The 17,981-nt window shown below is 44.0% G+C and overlaps 1 protein-coding gene and 1 long non-coding RNA gene across 2 annotated transcripts in view; one reads left to right on the top strand and one right to left on the bottom strand.

Moving 5' to 3' along the window:
• The window catches only part of MRPS5 (mitochondrial ribosomal protein S5), a 57,770-nt gene that overhangs the window by 27,266 nt on the left and 12,523 nt on the right, over positions 1 to 17,981 (bottom strand). The window lies entirely within an intron of this gene.
• On the top strand, positions 78 to 8,148 carry LOC108400402 (uncharacterized). Its single transcript, XR_001853875.3, has 2 exons — positions 78 to 291; positions 7,789 to 8,148. It is a non-coding gene; the product is annotated as an uncharacterized lncRNA (long non-coding RNA).

Genomic DNA, 17,981 nt, shown 5'->3' with positions numbered 1-17,981 from the left:
CAGCCCCGTGGGGGTCCTCGCTGCAGGACGTGGGGGCGGTACTTGGGGGCGGTGCGCTGCCGGTGTGGGCGGGGCTGGCGGCCAGAGTTCCCACTGGGGATGGTGCAGGGAGCGCCAGAGCTCCGGGCTGCGGGCGCTACGCTGCTAGGTCCTCGCCGTGTCAACACCCACGCGGGCCAGTCCGCCGGAAGTGTGCGGGACGGGCGAGCACGGAAAGGGTCTAAATGACGGTCAGGGGTGGTGATCCGTGGAGGGTGCCAACTAACAGGTGAAGAGGACAGACCACGATAGGTAAGTTCATACCAGCCCAGCTAAAGCTCTGAAGTTATCAGATGTATTGAGCACGTCAGTTACCTTGGACCTAACACGCATTTATGTGTACGCTCTGATTATAGCGTGCGGTCACACTCCTGACCTACGTGATTTTACTCCAACACCGCGGGCGTGGCCACCCCCCTGAAGCGTAGGCCTCACCTGCAGGGCCTGGCCACGTGACACGAGTGCGCGGGGACGGGGGAAGGAAAGACACGCATTTCTAGGACCCTGCTCAGCCGGACCTCCGATTTTCAAATTAGTATAAAAGCTTTAAAACTTATATGAAACAAAAATAGTGGCAAGCTAGAGTCAAAGATTAAGAAGGACACAGTTGCTTCTCCTGTTCCTATTTTTCCTTTTTCTTTGTTGAAATAGATAAACTATTTCACTCCTACCTAATGTATGATGCATCCCGTTTTTGGTAGACTTCTAAGATATCAAATTGGCTAAGTTAAAAGAAAAGAGATTCATCACACTCAGTAGTGGCAGGGGTTTGGGTGAGAAGCACTCATTGGTGGGTTGAAGAGGGATAATTGATGCCTAATTAAATAATTCATATATGGTGGAATGCCTGCAAAGGTGGCCCCCAACAATTCCTTCTCTTTCTCTACTTATCACTCCCCTCAAGAAGTGAAGTTTATTTCCCCTCTCTTGAATCTGGGCCAGCCTTATCACTCGCTTTGATCAACAGAAAGTGGCAGAAGGCCTCATCAGATTTGAGTAGCAAGTGAGAACCAGTGAACTGGAAGATAGATCAATAGGAATTATCCAGTCCAAACACAAAAAAAGACTGAAGGAAAATTAACAAAGCCTCATAATCCTGTAGGACAGTGTCAACATACACGTAATGGGAGTCTCAGAAGGTGGAGAGAGAGAAAAAGGAGCAGAAAAATATTCGAAGGCTTCATTGGAAAGAAATGGTGTTCTGGGACTTCTAACAAGGCCTAAAGAGGACTGGCAGCTTCTACTTTCATCCCCTTGGTATCCAGCTACCATGTAAAGAAATGTCATTCACTCTGGCCAATTTCACATACTTTAAAGACATCACAGTCCACCCCATGTCAACCTGGCACCCACATACACCTCCTTAAACCATACTTAATCTCAAAATGAAGAAAAAAGTCATGCTCTGCCTAATGTGGTACAACTGTCTGTGGAAAACAACACAGTAACCTTTTCCCAAAAGAGGACACAAAGACTTTTTTTGTCCATGGGTGATGTTTAGATCTTCCTCTAGCTGATTCATACTCCCCTTTTATATTCTGTAATTTAAATACTGAAATACTAAATTAACTATCATAAATATATCTTATGTTATTTAAGGGGATAAGAGGAAAAGTAAACACTTTGTTAATATTTATGCAAACCAATAAGGAAGAAATAGCAAACATTTTGTTAATATTTATGCAAACATCAATAAGGAAGAAATACTTATAACTCATTTCTGCAACTGGTCACATGGTCAAAGCTAGTGTTTATGACTACCTTCTTTTACTACCCATTGTACATTCCCTTTTCCTTGAGCAAGCACCTCAACTGATCATGGTTCCTTGCTATTGGGTTGACCCAAACCTTCATCCTGAAGGGTCTGGATCATTTAAATCCTGCCTGGATTAGTTTTTGTAGTTTTCTATCCACTTTAATTACAGGATTTGGGAGTGCTAATTGGCATAATCTCTTGCATTTCATACATAATCATCCTTATTCTCATTGTGTAGCAGCCAGCTCAACTTCCCCTTGATAGTCAGAACCAGTCAGCCCAGCCAGTATTGTTTCAGGTGCATGAGGAGTCAAAAGTGGCCAAGTGGCAGTATCAACTTCCAGTTGAATGGAATCATTGTGTGTCATCTGGTAAAAGCATTCCTTCCTTTGGAACTAAGATCTGTAGACAAGCAGAACCTAACGCCATAGGGATGGGAAGCAAAAACTGAGTAGATTACCAGGGATGATAGAGGAGCTGCTCCCATTTCCAGCCCTTGGTAACTGGACCTAATAAATCCTAGCTATGGAAGAAACAGCACCATATAGTGGATGCTAAGGTAGCATAAACACCATATCCTAGAGGACATTGCCCAGCACACAAGATTTTGTCATTTACATAGTAACATAAATATACATCTATCTAGCAATATAACCAAGTCTTCAAAAAGCCATTCCACCAATCAGTCAAGCCATGTGTTTCAGGATAATTTGAGATCCTGGTAATACTGGGTACCTCCATGAGCAGGAGCTGCTGCTGTGATTTATTTGCTTTGAAGTGAGTTCCCCCATGGAAGCAGTGCTGTGTGGAATACCATGATGGTGAATAAGGCATTCTCTAAGTGCATGGATAGTTGTTTTGGCAGAAGCATTGTGAACAAGGCAAATCCCCTGCCCCCGAGTAAGTGTCTATTCCAATAAGACAAGTTCTGTCCCCTTCTGATAGAACTGGCCCAATATAATCAATCTGGAATCAGCTGACTGATCTCCCAGGAAATGGTGGCATACTGGGGCTCAATATTAGTCTCTGCTATTGGAATATTGAGCGCTCTGCAGGGGCTATAACCAGATTGGCCCTGGTGAATGGAAGTCCATACTGTGGAGCCCATACATAACCTCCATCCCCGATGCTTTGTTCATGTATACATTGGGCTGGGAAAGAAGGCTGGCTACCGTCCATAGAATGGCTCTTCTGTCCACCTCATTAAAATCCTCAGTGGAGGTCACCCTTTGGTAAACATGCATACAAGACACAATTATCTTCACATTTCTGTGCCAGATTAGAGAAGTCTGTCCACACACCTCTGCCCCAGACCTTGGGTTTTCTAATTATGTTCCTTTCAAGGAAACTGACTTGCCAAGCCATTAGCCACAGCCCATGAACAAGTATAAATATATCTCTTATGATTTCAATTACTCTGGGTATCTCATTTAAGAGCGATAACATGGTATTTGTCCTTCTGTGACTGGTTTATTTCACTTAGCATGATATCCTGGAGGTTCATCTGTGCAATATGTGTCAGAATTTCCTTTTTTAAGGCTAATATTCCATTGTTTATGAAGACCACATTTTGTTCATGTGTTCATCTGCCAACGCACGGCTGGATTCCTTCCACCTTTTGGCTGTTGTAATAATGCTACTATGGACATGGGGCTACACGTATCTTTTGAGTCCCTGCTTTAAATACTTTGGGGTATACACTCATCATGTACACATTTCTGTGTGGACACAAGCTTTCATTTCTCTGAGATGAATGCCAAGCAGTGAGATTGCTAAAGTGGGTGATAAGTGTATGTTTAGTCTTTTAAGAAACTCCCAAACTCCTTTTCAAAGTGGCCATGCCATTTTATAGTCCCACCGGAGACTGTAAGAGATTTGGTTCCTCTGCAGCCTCACTAGCATTTAGTAGTGTCACTTAAAAAAATTTTTTTTTAGCTGTTCTAATAGTTGTGTAGTAAAACCTCATCATGGTTTTAACTTACACTTTCCTAGCAGCTAATGATGTTGCTTCCTTTCATGTGCCTGTTTGCCATCTGCATGTACTCTTTGCTGGAGTGTTTACTCACTCTCTAGTTGGATTGTTTGTGGAGTTGTAAGAGTTCTTTATGTATTCTAGGTACATTTTCAAAGAGGTTGTTTGAAAATATCTACCTCCAGCCTACAGTTTGTCTTCTCATTCTTTTAATAGTATCTTTTGCCAAGCAGAAGTTTTAAGTTTTGATGAAGCCCCATTTATCAGTTTTTTTCCTTTACAGATCCATTAATGATCAAATATCACTTATTTTTATATATTGATCTGACTGTATCTAGAAACGTTGCTGAACTCACACATTATAATAGGTTTCTAGTGTATTTCTTAGGATTCTTTGTCTAAAGGATCATGTCATCTGTGAATAGAGGTAGTCCTACACTTGCAGCCAACTAATTAAATCTTAAGATAGTCTTATTCTCTCCTCACATTTCTGCTCACTATTGCAGCATCCTGAATCCTGCCACTTCTGTTCCTGACAGGAGAACATCATAACTGTCTTACCTTAATTAGGCAAATTAAATCTACCTTGCTCAGATTTATTTCGGAGTCCAATTAAAAACTCTGGGCTAATATTTTTTTGTTGATGAATCATTTCTCTCAAAAACTGGAGGCTATCAAATAGGATATGCTGTCACTAATTTAAGCTCTCTTAGAATACAGTCCTCTGTCAGAGGTAAAGTCAGCCCAGATGGCAGAACTTACTGCACTTACTATATAGTTTGTCAACTAGCCAAAGACCAGAGAATAAACACACACAAAAATAACAGATATGCTTGAGAGCAGTACATGACTTTGAGATGCTTTGAAAACAGGTTTCCTAACCTCTGGCAGAATCCCCATCAAACATGGACTACAGGCTAAGGAACATACGGGCCCACTCCTGCTTCACAGAGAGGTGGCTGCTATAAAGGGCTGAGGCTCATGCAAAAGAGGTAATATGGAAGTGAAAGGCAGTTCTCTAGCTGATCATTATGCCACACGAGTAGCCTTAGCCAAGGTGAGGCTCCTAACTAAATCCTCAAAGGATACATCTCTAGACGAATTCAAAGAAAGAGGCCATTATAAAATGTCAAAGTTTAGCCCCTGCTTCTGAAAAAGAATATTAAAAATTAAACACCCTTCACCCAGATAATTTCTGGTGCTCCCAAGATGGCCATTTGGCGGCGCCAAGTGATGTCCAGTGGATATTAGCTAAATTTTCCATGTAACTACCCATCATGATACAAGTTGGTTACCTTAAATTAACAGTGGTACACAAGCCTTAAAAAGACAGTTTTTTAACAGGTTATTTTCAAGTCATATGTGACCTATCCACATAATCCTGGGAAACTGTAAAGATGGGACATGACCAAAGCCTCAAGGGTCCTTGGACACCTTCAGATGGATTTTATCCAGTTTCCACCCTATGCATGAATTACTGTGTATCTATTTTCCAGGTGGGTTGAAGCATTTCTTTGCTGAGAATCTATAGCCCTGACAGTCACTAAAAGTCACTATAGCCCTTAAAATCACTAAAAGCTGTTTTTGTTTCTAACCTGGGGCACTGCGTTTTTTATATTAAGTCGATCAAGGTACACATTTACAGGGATCATTGTAACAGAACTCCATAAGGCATTACCTCTTACTCAAAAACTCTATTGCCCTTACCATCCACAATATTCCAGGAAGACTGAAAGATCAATGGTATCCTTAACTTAAAATTAGCAAGACTTTCAGAAACCCTTTAGTTCCCTGGCCACAGTCACTCCCAGAAGCCCTTATAGCTGTATGGTTCACTCACTCTCTTGAGGATATTTCAGTTATCCCTCTAAGAACTGATAACCAGAAGGCCCATTTCTAGAGATTTCATTTCCAGTACTAGATTCTGTCCTGCTGTACACAGACATGACAAAATATTACAAGGGATTCAGGTACTAAACCCAGTCCTGTCACCAATAGGTTAAAGCCACCTTCTCACAGCATCTTCCTAGTTCTTTATGATCTTCAACCACGAGATTTTATCTATTGGAAGATATATCAGAGAAAAACTGCTCTTAATTAAACCTCATTGTGTGGGACTTTTATAAGGTACTGTTAACAAATACAACAGTGAGACTCCAGGGAATCAATTCTTCAGTACATATTTCACAGTGAAAGAAAAAATTCCTAATTGATAAACTGGAAGCCTACTCCAGCAGAGGACCTCAAACTGGGGATTCTTCAAGATGGTGTAGAAGCAGCTGCTCTTCAGAAGTATATAGCTGAACAAAGACCTCTGGAATAAATAGGTGACCTCAGATAATGCATGGCTTCTGCCCAAGATGTCAGATCAACACCCGTATCAAAGTCCTGTTTTGTTTTTCATGTTTGCTTATAGTTATTCTCTTTTCCATATATCCCTGATTGTCATCTACCCATAATGGCCCCTTTTCTCTTTTCTTTCCTCTTTATTATAACTGTTAGGTCAGAACTTACATATTCCAATGCCAATCTTAGATTATCCCAAACAGTAGCCACTATTCTGTCTTACCAGCTGGTGTATATGCCATTCATCACCAGACCACCACAATAAATATATGTGAACAATTCTGGTCTCATCAAAGAGATGATTGTGGAAGTATAGCCAGTGGTTTTTTCTCTTGCATGTACAGGAATGACTTTAAATCAACATGTGATTTTGCTAGTGTCCCTATTTCCCAGAAGACCCAATTGTTAATTGATCAGACCCCAGGTAATACTAACTTCAACCCAACAACCTTCTGAGGGTAGTGGGTCATTTATCACCTGGCAGAAACTAAGGGTATCCAAACATGCAACACAGCTAACTTAAGTTCAGTCTTTGTTCCAGTCTCATGTTATGAACACCTTTTTTCCTTGGTCTCTGTGCACCCACCAGATTCTACTTCCTTTGTAGCCAGGACAACTGTCTTGTTTTCCTCAGACTAAAATGTCATGCCAATTATGAATAGTATTCCAAGACTTGTCTGCATACAGAAGTCCTAGCTCTACAAATCACCAATGCTAGAAATTCCGACTCAGGCAGGAGCTCCAAAATGAGACCACCCTTGATTTTTCAGGCATCTAACTTGGGGAACTGCTGTCTCATTGTTTATGTGAACAATCAGAGCAGTAGTTCCAAAAGGGGGAGGTGGAAAAGACTATCACTAACTGGCAAAAGTTATTAATGACAACACCTCTCCCCTAGGTGGAAGATCTGTAGATCACCTTAACCCAGGACCACAAGTAGTTATGGGCAATTGCTATTACTTCCTGATGTGCTTGGATCAATGAAACAGGCAGTATAGAGCAGGCAATATATTGCCTTAAAGAAAATACTTTTTGGCTCAATGCTTCTGCACACCTGTTCTCTCATCAGATGATTGCCATCATAAAACAATAACAAAATCCAAAAGATCTCATGATACAGTTTACAATGGAGACAACCAAACAATCCCCCAAGATCCATATCTCTAGCAACTCTGAAATGGTCAACCTCTCTCAAGCAAAAGAATGACCAAAAAGGATAACTGAGGGATTAATATACCAATGGAAAATGGACACACTGTGTATGACAGTAGAACTCTGACCTATACCTCTGCAGCAACCAGCCTGGAAGCCAAACCACAGCCTCTGTGGCAGTCAACTTAGAACAGCCAGACTTGGTCAATGACTGCTAGTTCCCCTATTTTTTGCCCCCACTTCCAACTTAGGACCAACCATAGAAAGCCAAATACATTCCCCAAACCAGTCACATAGCATGTCCTGCTCCAAATTGACCTATCTCCAGCTTTCCCATGCCAGCAACTTCCAACTGGGACAGGCCTGATGCCTTCTTTTTCTTCTAATTTTAAAGTTTTCTTCCTCCCTGCTGCCCTTAGGTCTCTGCCAAATGCAGGTGATAGTGGCTGATCCTTTGCTATAGCAAGCTGTGAATAAATAGTCTGTTTAATCTCACTTGTGTGGTCCTCATTTATTTCCACAGGTGCAAAGCCCTTCACCTTGCAGAAGAGAAGACTTGAGATCCAGAATATCATGGATGTGACTTTGCTCCCAAATAATTTTGGAGTGTTTGGGTCTTGAGGCACAGATTCCTTGTCATCTGTCAACATCCACCCTCCTTTTCTTCCTTAGTAATAGAGCCCCCAAATTTTAGCTGGGCCTACTGCTGCCCAGGACAAAGATGAACAATTTCCAGCCTCCCTTTCCATCAGCTGTGGGCCTATGTTTAACTTATCAATGGTCTGTAAACTGTATGTTGCAATTATTTGCTGAAATGTCTAAAATACAGTCTTAATGTTTACAACTTGTATATTTGAATAATAATGAAGCATTTTCACATTGATTTGAGTGTGTGTGTTTATAATAAAGAACTTGGCTGGCTTTTGTCCCTGGTTCCTAAGGGGTAACTTCTAAATACTTGGAATTTCCTGATTGGAGTGTAGTTGCTATGCATAGTGGTTGTCTAGAACCACATGAGTTTATGCTAATTAGGTGACTCATGGTTGGTCCCTAGTCTAAGTAGTTTATGCTAATGAGATGATGCAGGTGATACCAGAAAAGATAAGCCTTGTGATTAAAGGGTTGAGGCTTTGAGCCATATGTTACCAGCCCAACCTCCAGGGAGAAGGGCACTGGAGATTGAGCTTAACTGTGATCAATCTATCATACCAGCATAATGAAACACCAATAAAAACTCTGGATGTCAAAGTGTGGGTTAGCTTACCTGGTTGGCAGTACTCTACATTGTTGTTACACATTAATGTGCCAGTAAGGAAATGTGTGTTCTTGGAGAAGATGGAAGCCTCATTTGGGATGCTCCCGTACCTTACCCTTTGTCTCTTCCTTATTCTGGCTTTGATTTTCATTCTTTTGCTGTAATAAAATCACTGTCATAAATATTTCACTTTCTTGAGTTCTGAGAGTTGTTCTAGAGAATTTTCAAACCTGAGATAGTAGTAGAACTCCTAAATTTGTACCCAGCTGGTAAGAAAGGTATCCTAGGAACCCCCAATTTGTAGCTGGTGTCTGAAGTCAGAAGTCTTGTGGGGTACTGTATCCTCAACAGTGTGAAGTTTGTCCTAATTCTGTGTAATTGGCATGAGAAGTCATTGTAGTGCTATAGAATAAAATAGCAATAAATTTTTATGTACACCAAACCAAACCACCTGAAAAAGATGGAAAAATGCTAATCTGTATTTGAATTTGAAAAATAATTACAGGAAGCAACATTACATTTTTCTAAGAAAATATTTAATTGTTAATTATAATCAGTAACAACTGGTAATTAAATATTGGTAAGCTTTTCTAGGAGGAAAGCTTTTCATCTAGTACAAAAGTGTGAACTTGGTCAGATGCACCTAGAAAACCTTCTGTTGCAGTTTAACTTAAGCTAAAAGTGTTCTCATTTTAGTCTTCTGACATCATGTCTTTCCTTGCCTGTAACCCTTAAATTTCTAAGCTACTAAACTGTTCTGTTTGATCTCTTGCTAACTCCCATAGCCCTGCTAATATAGGGTGTCTGGCCATTTACAATTGTTGATCCTTAGATTACATCTACACTGACCCTGTGGCATCTAATGATGCTGCATGGTACCAAGCACCCAAAAGGAGTTGATAGGGATGGATACCAAAGGAAAGAAAAGATAAATACTAGAGAAGAAAATGAACATCTCTTCTTTTGACACCAGAGATAACTACAAAAGCCTATGAATGTTCAAAATACTAGAGTTGAGGGCTCCTGACAAGTGGCCTCACCTTAAACTGCCTACCCACCAATGGTCCTTATGTGTGATGCTGATTGGGTCTCCCTCACCTGAGTGGGCATCTGTTGAGATTTCTCTCTCCAGTACACAGGGCTCATTCCCTTCCTCCAACTGGCAAATTACATATGGCTTGGACACTGGAAGCTCTAAAGATAGAGAAAGAAAAGGATTGTGACTACATGTGTGTCAGATGCCAAAGGCTTTGACCTTTGGTCTTAAAAGGGGAAGACATACTGTAGATGTGGATAGCCTCCAAATAAGTATTGTGAAACATCAGGAGCAGAATCATAAAACTTACTACATTTTCTTATGGAACAGGACTTATCTGAGGAAGAAGGAGCAGAAGTACTGCATCTCTGGACCCCAAAGAGAGTGTTAATGTCTGATTCCAGAACTCCAGGGAAAAACTCAGCGCACAGCTCCAGACAGCCCAAGCTTTTAAACACCAAGGAAACAAAGATGGCTTGAAGGGCAGACTTTGGCCTTTGGGGGAGCTGAGCTCACCCAGAAAGGCCAGGTTCTTGAAGTTCTCCAGCATCACCTCCCTCTACAGGTCCTTCGGAGAAGGGTCCAGCTGCCCCCACTCCCATGGGGTGAATTCCACACACACATCTTCAAATGTCATCAGGTCCTGAAACACAGGAGACACACTGGCATCCTTGGGGAACATGCTCATGGCCCTGGGGAGAAGAGTGGATGGTTTTCTGAGAAGAATCTTAGTATAGGCAATTAAAGATTCCAAGAGTTTCTAGCTATCCCAATACCCAGTTTCAGGTTTTGTCACTCAAAAATATTTTAAGCTGCTCCAGGGAATGTATTGTTCTTACTACTTGGTATCCCACCCAGTGCCCACTTATGTCAACATCAGCTGCTTAGCACTCTAACCAGGGGGTCAGGAAAATGAGGCCTACAGAGACATCTGCTTAGGCAGGAGAGATAAGTACAGTCCCTTCCCTCAGTTTTCAAGAGATTTTACTCTCAATTAGTTGCATTTAATGAGAATCAGTTAGAAGTAAAACAATAATGTGGTTTGCATTTCCAAATGCACCAGTGTCAATTATCTAAGTATTTTTTGAAACTTGTGACCTATGATTGTAATGACAATATTTAAGACCATGTCAAATAATTTGAAGTTTACAGCAAGCAATTTATCCCCATACCTGCCTGCCAGCACAGAGCTCAGTGAAAATACATCAAGTGGCCTTATAATAAATCAATAGTCATTTGTGAGTTTCATTAGCATGAATTCTCTCCCCCAAAACCTAATCATTCTCCAATTGCTGAATGTGCAAAGTTGAGAGTGAGGTCCTGAATCCTAAGTCCCCCCAAGCTACAACCACTCTGTGAGTTCCAGCCAGAACTACCCTGTCACCCTTCATAAAAGCAATTAGAACACCACCCATTTGGTTTGTATTATACAATAATACATATACTATGAACTAAGAAGCAGGTAAGTGAAAGTAATATAAACTTCTGCTACTTTCCCAAAAGAAATGTTTAAAAATCAAATCCCATTTACACACTAATCATTCCATAGAGTAGGTCAAAGTAACAATTTTACATTAACATAAAAGTCCAAAATAATCAAATGTGAAAAACTCACTACTATACTATCCTCTTGTGAGAGATTACATTTGTTCAAAATAATCCTGGGCCCTCCCTACAGGATCGAGCTTCCCACCCCGCTGATTCAGGTGTAGTCAAATGATCTTTCACAAATAGAATATGAAGGAAGTGATGGGAACTGCATACTATCAAAAGCTTTCAGAGCCTGTGAGGGTTCCCCAATTGCTCCTCTCTCTCTGAAAATGGCAAATGATCCCAGAGTGAGGAAGTTAGCCCCACATCTTCTTGCCCACAGCTTCCATAAAACATGGGCAAGAAATAAACCTTTGTTGGTCTAAGTCTGAGGGTTTGCTATTGTTATTGCAGCAGAACCAGCCTAAGCTGACTCATTAAAAAACTGGCATTCAAAGTAGGGTTCTGCCATAACAGAAAGCCTAAAAGATGTGCCTTTGGCTTCCAGGCCAGGCAGTGAGGAAGCTTATTAGCAAGATGGCAACCCATATAATTTGGTGGTGAACTGTGTGGTAAAACGGTTGCCTGCAATAACTGTTAAGATGAACAATGTAATCATGAACTTCCACAGGGCAGAGGCAAGATCAAGGTTAGCAATGGACTCGAGAGCTCCACCCACCCAGGGAGCAGAACCAAGGTGTAACCAAGACCCCCCCTCTCCCAACGTCAGGGGTTCTTACCAGGCTCTCCCCAAGTCTGCCCAGTGAAATTTCATAACCATTAAGAACCTGGGACTGCTGGCTCCTCTCCCTCCCCCTTCTAAATAGGGCTGTTTATTGTGGTCATCCTGTCCCTATTGCCCCACTGCATGCCGGATATACAGAGTCAGACAATTTGTCATGTCAGCTCGTAGGTCTCCAGATCTGGCAGAGAAACGTCCAGACCTGACATCCAGACCATTACGCCACCTAGGACTTTAATCCTGATGCTCTAACTGGATGGCTTCTGGTTTCTCTGTCCTGGGGAGAGATTTTGTGTGTGGAAGGGAGAGAAGTGAGTATCTGTGAGTCAGAGAACAGAGAGTGGTAGACTAATTATTTGTTCAAAATATTCACTGCCCCCACCTTTGGGCCCCTTACTATAGGAGGCTTACACTTCCTACCTCATTGCCATTAGACTTGACCACATGACCTGCTTTAATAAGCGGGCTATGAGCAGAAGTAACATGTGCCACTTCCGAGCAGAAGCCTGAAGAGCCATGTTCTGTCTGACGTTGCACTTTCCCCCTGCCACAAAAACAGCCTGTCCCAGGGCAGGGTTGGTCCTTCTGCCTCGATGCCAGAGCAAAGAGGGTGTGGAGCAGAGTCCCAGCCAGCCCACCAGCGATATGTAATGTAAAGAAGAAACACATCTTTGTTACTATGAGCCATTGAGATCTGGCACTATTGTTACTACAGCCTAACTAGACTAAGCCCTCTGATATACCACTGAATGGTGTATATCAAGGCCAAAGAGGTTTAAGCTCTATGTATTATTCTGGTGACTACGTGGGGAAATTTCTTATTGGTGGGGGTTTCCCATCAGCGAAAAAATGAAATATAAATGTCTATTACCAAGCTAGAATACCACTACACTACCACCTGGATGCTAGGAAACAATGCCAGCTGGCTTTCACAGCCTCCATTTGGTTCTCCCTCCACATCCAGCCCACTACAGCAAACCAACCTGAATCCACCTCTGGATTCAGTTACCATTTTCCCCAGCATCCCCTTCACAGCTGAAACTGACAAGGACTAAGCAATTACCACTTGCCAGAAGACTCCAACAATCATATAAGGTTGTTGCATTGAGTGGTAAAGATCTTGGGGCCAGACAACCTGGATTTGAAACAAGGCTCCCTTTCTTACTAGCTAGATAACCACAAACAAGTACCATTCTCTGTCCCTTGGTTTCATCAGTTTACCTCTCTGTGCTTCAGTTGCCACTCTTCAAAATGGGAACATTTTAAAAATGAAATGAGTTAATATAAGTAAACTGATTCAGTTCCTAATACATATTTGCTTCTCAGTAAACAATAGCTATTACTCTTTCCATCATTAACATGATTATCATCCCCATTTTACACTTGTCAAACCAATGCCTAAAGAGATCACATGACCCTTCCAAAGTCAGGTGACCCAGCCACAAAGCAGTGAAGTTGAGTTAGCCTCCTCGCTAGCCCAGGAAGATAACACTTGAATAGGGACCCAGCCTCAAATGACCTCCTCACCTGTCCAGGCCCTCAGAGCCTCTTTGTCTCTTTTTCTCCACGGAGCCTTCCCCAACCTCTCCAGCACAGACTGGTTCTCCTTTTCCCAAACCTCAATGTAGAGGCCTGTCTATGCCCCTCCATCTGCCATCAAACCATACACATCCTTACTGTGACTGGGTTCCAGATTCTTCTCCCCTCTCCCCTCTGTGGTTGTGAGGCTCCTTCAAGCCCAGGGCTCTCACATTACTTGCCACTTGCCACAGTGCCCATCACAGAAATGAACCAGATGATCTGAGTGAGTGCACACCAAGTGAGAGGGGAGGGCCCTAGGCAAGGGACAGGGATGCCAGTATCTCCCTCGTGGGCTTGGCCTCCACAGAGCAGGAATTCGGGTGAATGTGCCTTGGTGAACAAAGAGGCTCCACAGAAAAGGAGGCCAAGATATTCATAGTTCAGACATTTGAAGAAAAACTAGGAGAACCCCAACTTACCTAGGGCCTGGTTCTCAGGAATAAACAGGTTGTTCCCTTTTTCTCTGGGTATGTTTTCGGAGGAATAGCACGGTCCTGGACCCAGAGAGCCAGGAAGGTCAAAGGAGCCCGAAGGAAGGTTAACCCTTGGGGCCTTTACAGCTCCTAGACTCCCCAATGGGAGAGCTTTACATGGTCATCGTGTCAACTCTATGGTTCTGGGGAAAGAGATCAGTCAGAGGAAGTGGAGGGACAGCTATGCCCCATGAGAGGTGCTCTTGTACTGCTGTGTAAGGCCCCCACCTGTCTAGAGCCCACAGCAGGCTGCAGGTAGTTGAATGTGACCAGTCTGGCCATTGCTGAGTTATTTACAGGACCTCCAATATGTAAGTCCTCTACTAGGCCTTTTGAAAACATCAACATGGAGAAGACCTTCAAGGAACTTAAGTCTAGCCTGTTGGTATGAGACAGGTTAACAGTACAAAACAAGGCTCAGGGCAAGGCCATGGAGGGCCCTGAAGGGGAAGAAAGCTTAGAATTCTTTCTGTCATCCTTTGGAAACCAGCTTAGAAATAGCTCTTCCTGAGAAGTTCCAAGCAGCATTGGATCTCTGCAGCATATTCTGATTCCCTCTGTTATAAGGCTTTATATCATACTGTTTTTAGAGCCTTAAAGCAAACAAAAATCTAACCCTACCCCAAAGAAGTGGTTATGGGTAACACCACCACCACCAGAAGCATGGAAGTGGGCCTGCAGCATAGTACAGTGCAGGTCATAGTACTGTGAAGGTCATACTACAGTACAGATCATAGTACAGTGCAGGTCATAGTAAAGTACAAGTTATAGTACAATGCAGTTCATAGTACAGGTCACAGTATGGTGCAGGTCATAGTACAGTAAAGATCAGTGCTTCTCAAACCTTAACATACATTTGAGCTCCTGAGGATCTTGTTAGATAGAATCTGGTTCAGTGGTTATAGGTTAGGGCCTGACAGTCTGCACTTCTCAGAAGCTTCCAGGTGATGCCTGTGCTGCTGGTCTATACGGCATGGGAGTCCAAAGACTTGGCCTTGTTCTGCCATTGGACAGTTTTGTGACCTTGATCATGTGTGCTGAAGAATAAAAAGTAAATTAAAATGACTACTTGGTGAAGGACAGGAAATTCTAAACTTTAAAAGTAATGGCATACATTTGCAACAGGACAGTTGGATCTAGAGGGTATTATGCTCAGTGAAATAAGCCAGGCAGAGAAAGACAAGTACCAAATGATTTCCCTCATTTGTGGAGTATAAAAACAAAGCAAAACAGATGGAACAGAACAGCATTAGGCACATAGACACTGAGAAGTGACTAGTGGTTCCAAGGCGGCAGGGAAAGGGCGGGGAGGGCGACTGTTGAACCACTGTGATGTACATTTGATAAAACAAAATTTAAAAAGTAATGGCATAAAGCCTCTGGGTCACCTGGATGGCCTAGTCCCTAACACTACTGGGGGGATCCTGGTGGGTCACAGGAGGTGCCCACCGTGTACACTGCTTACCTTGTACACAGCTGAGCTAGAACTGGAAGAATCATTATTACTTAATGGAGTGATAAAGTGGGTGGCAAGCCTCCACATGGCTCCCCTGCCCTCTGATCTCCCGCCAAGGGCCACTCCTCACAGGTTTGTTTACCCTCTCCCTTCCACAGCAGGAAAAGATCCTTCCCTGCCCTCCCCTCTCTCTGGCCTTTGGGACAAATCTTCCATGGCCATACTCTCCACCTCTATGCTCTCTAGATGCTGCAACTTCATGCAGGGCCTGGAATGTTAGGAACCGCCACAGGGAAGGTGGGGGCAGGCTCTGCCCATTCAGTGGGGTTCCCCGGCCCTATCCTAGGGTTCTCCTTCTACTAGGCCTGGTTCTAACTCCCCAGGAGGGCTTATAGACCCTAGAGAACCAAACATGATGTTGTAGAGTCCACTGCTGGCACCAAGGGGCCACGTCTTTTCACTAGGTCCAAATCTCTGTCCTTTGGCTGCAGCTCTGCGGACCTCCCGAGGATTCATGGAGCAGGGGTCAAGCTAGGTGACACCAGGCAGTCCCACTCCGTGCGGTGCCGCCCAGCCAACCTGCACGGCCCAGATCGGATCTGTCAAACCCGACCCCTGCCCAAAGGCGCAGCGCGGCTGCCCAGGGGCACTCTCAGACCCCTCAGGGCCGGGCCTTAGCCCGCGAGCTCCGCTCCACCGCCCTCCTCCAGGGCACCAGGCTCTGGGACCCAGTTCCCACGGAGACCAACACCCGCGGGGCCACCGCACCACCAGGAGGTACAGCCGTAGCCACACCTGCGACCCTGGTACCCAGCGCTCCTTCGCAGCCTCACAGGGACACGGTCCGGCCGTGTAACTGCGTCCCCCTGCACCAGGCCTCCGCAGCCCCTCGCAGACAAGCAGACGGACACTCCTGACGCTGCCACAGGCTCACAGGGCGGAGAACAAGGTAAAACCGCGCCCCAGGTCTCCGAGCCCACAAAGAGCAAACCCCGCCCCTACCCAGCCCCACCTCAGGAGACCGGTCCTGACCTGCGCAGACTGGCCGCGCGCGGAATCCGCCGGTGAGGGTCTCCGGAGGGTCTGCGGTGGGGGGGCAGCGGCGCCTGCGCCCGGGCGTCCACGGGGAGGGGTCCTGCGGTCAGTTACCCGGCTCCCCCAAAGGGGCTGAGAACTGGGAGCAGCTCCCACCTTGGGCCCAGTAGCCCGGTTTGGGGCTGTCCAACACAAGCCACTGGAAATTTGTTAAAAACAGAAGGCTGGGCCCCACACTGAATCAGTCAAGGATTGCCAGGAGGACCCCCAGGCGTGTGTATTTCTTATACGATGCCCAGGAGATATTGATGGCTCATTGCTATTTACTAAGTGCTATTCTACGGGCTGTCCAGTGCCTCTCTGCCTTTCTCCCACTGCCCCTGGTTTTGAGTCCCCCCGAAAGGTGAACTAAGAAAGCAGGACTTTGGACTCCCTCCTGCTCCAGAAACAAGTATCATTTAGGACCTTAAAAGAAATGGAATATCAATTTTAATATTAAAACCTTAACTTTCTGGAGGCAGTCCTCAGCCAGAGAGGGGACTTAGGAGGACTGAGAGATTTGTAGTATAGACCCTATTTAGAGGTTGAGAGACATATAATCCCATTAAATCTGGACCAAAAGGCCACTCTGCTGTCTTGCTTTTGCAGTCTAGCTTCACTTTTTGCCAGCACTCACGGTGGCACAGATGACCAGGACGGCACAGCAAGTGCCCAGAAAGCAAGCCCTCTACCTCCCAAGGTAGGGGCCAGGGGACTGCCTGGGAACCAGGGGTGGCACAAGAGTTTCTGTTCTCTTCAGTGCTTTGGAATGAAAAAGGAGGGAATGGACAAGTGCGGAAAGATTTTTATCTCATTGGTGGCTCAACATAACTAGATAGAAATGAAATTGCTTCAGATAAACAGGGAGCACTGCCTGTCCCCATTATCTTTAGTTTTAGCATTAGCCTGCTCCAGTGTCTGAAATTTCCCACTCCCACATGTCACGATGCATATTTGTTACCCACAAGAGTCAATCAGTAGCTTAACAGGGATGTCCCCTCCCCCACTCAGTGCTCTGGTGTGCAATTTGATGTCAAGTACTGTTAGGAGAGCTCTGGTCCCCATTAGTCTGGTAAGTTTCCCTATTACACCCAACATTCCCTTTTGCTGCTCCTTTGTAGTCAAACATTTCTCCTACCCCACCCTCTTGTGATCACTGATCTGTTCTGTCCTGTAATTTTGTCTTTTTCAGAATGTCACATAATCAGGTTACATATAGTGGGCAACCTTTTGAGAGTAGCTGCTTTCACTCAGCATATTGCCCTTGAGAGCCATCCATGCCATCATGTGTATCAATCGTCCATTCCTTTTTATTCCGAGTCCAGCTGTCCTTTAAGGAAGGTTGTCCAAAAATGCCATTCAACACATTCTTTTATATCCTATTTACTGGAACACATGACTACACCTAGCTGCAGGGAAATGTAGTTTTTATCCTTGTGCCAGCAAAAATTCTATTACCATGGAAGATGGAAAGAAAGAACAATGGGAGATCTCCGATTTTAGGAATAATATTGATAAACTAATTTATCCTGAGGAAGAGTAGATAACAAGCATCTCTGTATATCAAAT

The sequence above is a fragment of the Manis javanica genome, chromosome 1, assembly GCF_040802235.1.
Source record: "Manis javanica isolate MJ-LG chromosome 1, MJ_LKY, whole genome shotgun sequence".
NCBI lineage: Eukaryota > Metazoa > Chordata > Mammalia > Pholidota > Manidae > Manis > Manis javanica.
This window is presented reverse-complemented; position numbering and strand designations above follow the sequence as displayed.